We start from the raw sequence: 3,411 nt of genomic DNA on the forward strand, positions 1-3,411 counted from the left end.
CGAGATTGGAAATTCTTTTTCTAGAGAGGGTTAGCTCTTCGGGGAAATTTTGAGTCAAAAGGCCCTGTTTGGGGCAAACCAAGAAGGGGAATAGCTCAAGGTTGTCTCTTATCATGGCATGGGGGAAAAAAGAACTTTTTCCTTGTGTATTCATAAAAAAAACAATTCAAAAGCACGCAGGAATGCGTCTACTCCCCTGGCCACCGGGAAGCCAGCCTGCAACCGTTTACAATACTATATTCTGGTTGTGACTCAACGAAAGCCACCTTAATTGGAATTTGCTTCTGTTTGCATAGCAGTAAAAATTGCAGTTCGCCCCTTCTGTCTTGCTGAGGCACCAAGGATATCTCAGTGGGGGCATTTCCTTTTGCCAGTCTTTTCCGAATGATGGTTTTCACTCTATCTCAGTTTGTTTCAAATGCCAACCGGCTGCTGTCTAATTAATTGGGGTGTTGTCTCCCCCATAAATCACTAAATCAAGATTATTGGAGACTTTATTGGGCATCTTACATTTCTCTAGGTGCCCAATTTCCGCCCGCTTCCTGGGAAATGTTGATTTTGGTAGATTGATTGTGAGTCACGCTGGGGTGGTGCAACATGTCCTTGGTTGACTCCCTGGTGGGTCCGAACAATTCTGTTTTTCTTGCACCTGAATGATGGGCGATGCTTCTAGGTATCCTCGAGTTGCTAGTCCTGTGCCTTACAAGGCAAAGCTGACTTACCTGTGTTGCTCATCCAATTTTTCTCCTCCACGCCAAAGTTTTAGAAGTTTTTAGGGTATGAAGTCACTGTTTGGGTGGGAGAGGCCGGTCTCTGAATCACGGACCATGAAGTCACTTTGGTTCTCTCCTGTAACGTGCAAGATCTTGTCTGTCGCTCCTGTCAGGGATGCTGGACGGGTTGTCTTTCTTGGTAGGGAGAAGGGAAATGAGTACAAAAAGATTCACCAACGTTTGGGGCCTGCTGTTTCTCCTGCAAAACGGCCTCTGTAAGGGCACTTCCTTTCCGGCTTGAGTTCGGTCAACATGCTTTGGATCTCTGCAAGGAGGTCCCATCAAACCGGCAAAAATGTTCCTGGGGAAAGCCACCAGGTCCTCAAGCAGGTGGCCCTGAAGAGCTACTGTTCAGCAGTACTGGAATATTGGGTTTAGGCATGCCAGGTGCTGAAACCCCAGGGAGCCAAGCTCTCGCTTTCTCAAGCAGGCCAGCATTTGGGGAGGGTTAGCTCATGCGGGCAGATTTTCAAATTCAGCCTGTTCCGCATCAGGCAGCCTCTTTTCACGCCCGTTAGAAAATTTCAATAGGAAATGAGCAGTCCCTTCCAACTTAGAAATGAGGATGGAGCAGGAAAAACACAGGATTTTTTTCCTGTCTGGGTCTGGCATGAAGCAGCAGCGCTGAGCCTCATTCTGCAAGGGAAGAGCCCCGTTTTAAAATCTGGAGGCATCGTGGCCCTTCGGTCCTGGAGAAGGCCTGTTGGTGGGGTCGCCCATGACTCAATGGCGTGTGATCTGGGGACCTCGCTGCCTGCGTAAGCCTGTCCTCAAGGTGGCTAATTCTGCTTTGGAAAATGAATAAAAGTGCATTATTGTAGGAAAAAGACCGTGCCTCCTGCTTCCACGGAATCCAGGAGCGGTGAGTCATGCAGAGGTGCGGCAGTGGGGTGGAGGCATTCCTCAGCGCGTCTAGGTTGTGCCGTGAAGCGCAGCGTGGGAAGACTCCCGTCACGGTCCTCTGCCAGAGCACCTTTGGCAGGAACAAACAATTAAGTGTAATAGTTCTTCACAGCCTCATGCCTCTGGAGGCAAAGCCGGTCTCTCTGCCAGATCAGCACACCCTCCCTGGTTAATTATTTCGGCAGACTGGGACCGGCCCAGAAGTCCCTGGTGCTTGTGGGCCTGAAGGACGCCAGGAACACGCACAGGGCGGGCACCGCCTGTGCCGAGCCAAACCGGCCTGACGCTCCAGGCTCCTTCGGGTGAACGGGTTGCTTCCCTTGGCGAGGGTCCCCCATCGCGCTGCCGGTTGCTCTGTGACTTACGGGAATGCAACTGTTACGGCTTATTCAGCGAGGCTCCCTCGCTCGATCTCCTGGCCCCAGCAAAGCTGGGCACCGTCTTCCTAGGGCCAAGGAACCCCACATCGTTGGCACCCTCCTTGCCTGAGCATGGAGAGCCCCAAAGAGGGAGGGAGGAGCTGTTCAGGCGGAGCTGGCCCTGGAAAATAGAGGGCAAACATTATCGGCGAGCTGACTGGCACGCGAGCTGAACTCTTGCCTTGCGCCCAGTTCAGACACTTTCTGTAAGGAAGCTTTTCCAGGCTTTTAGGAAACAGCACAGCGGGCACCTTCTTCAGCCCCGACGTGCCCCCCACGCGTAGCCTTCAGGCCAGAGAAGCTGGCTCTGGGGACCTCCTCTTCTGCAGACGATGCCGCTGTGCAACTGGGGGGGGCAGCCAACAAGATAGGGGACCGGGGGGGCAAGATCTGCGCCCTCTGCCTGCAGAGGCGCCAAGGGGAAGGTGGTGGGCGGGGAGGGAGAAGCGGGCAGAACGAGCCCCGAGGGCCATCCGTCTTTGCCCTGCTGCAAAGACCTGGGCTGGGGGGGCTTCTGCCCCAAGTGGCACCCCGTTTGCACGCGGCCAGGGTGCCGCTGCCGGGAGCTTGGTGGGGTTGCCACGGGCGAGAGCGCCTTTCTTAAAAACACATTTTTCTGGGGTTAGAATTTCCCAGTACAATAAAAGCATAAAAAAGAATGGAAGGGGAAACAAAAAGAGGACAGGAAAAAAGAAGGAAAACGGGACTGGGGCTTCTGCCCTTTTCCCTCGCGCAGTTGGCATCTCCCTCCTATCCTCCCCCCTCAGCCCCCCATCCAGAGGTCATCACTTCGGCCAAAGGTCCGTTCGAGGCTCAAGTCTTTTCAAATAAAGCCTCTTAATTTCCTCCCCACCAGCAAGGGCGGCGCTGCCGGGAGGCCGCCTGGCTTTCCTGGGGGACCCCGGCGCGCCCCCCGGGCCGTTCCCACGCCCGGGCTCCCTCCAGACCGGCCGAACCGCCACCCGCTCCGGCCAGTGGGATGCTGGGAAATGTAGTTCGGCCCCACCGGAGGGCTTCCCCCCTTCCGCAGCTGATTCCCGGCTGGGGAATCCTGGGAGTTGAAGTCCACGCCTCTTAAGGCCGCCCAGCCTGGGAGGCCCCTCGCATCGGCCCCGCTGGGGCCCCACAGGGATGGGGTGGGGGTCCCCGTCTCTCCCCCCTCCCTCCCCTCGCCTCCCTACCGCCGCCCCGCTGCCGGAGAGCCCCTCGCCGCGGCCGGCGCCTGCGCGCGGGAGCCCGCCCAGCGCACGTGCGGCGGGGGGCGTGGCGGGGGCGTGCCGCGCGCCGGCCCCGCCCCCCGAGCCGCGTCGGCGCGG

This window comes from Python bivittatus, unplaced genomic scaffold, assembly GCF_059951505.1.
Source record: "Python bivittatus isolate LINGU-HERP-01145 unplaced genomic scaffold, Pbiv_v1 ctg000090_np1212, whole genome shotgun sequence".
Lineage (NCBI taxonomy): Eukaryota > Metazoa > Chordata > Lepidosauria > Squamata > Pythonidae > Python > Python bivittatus.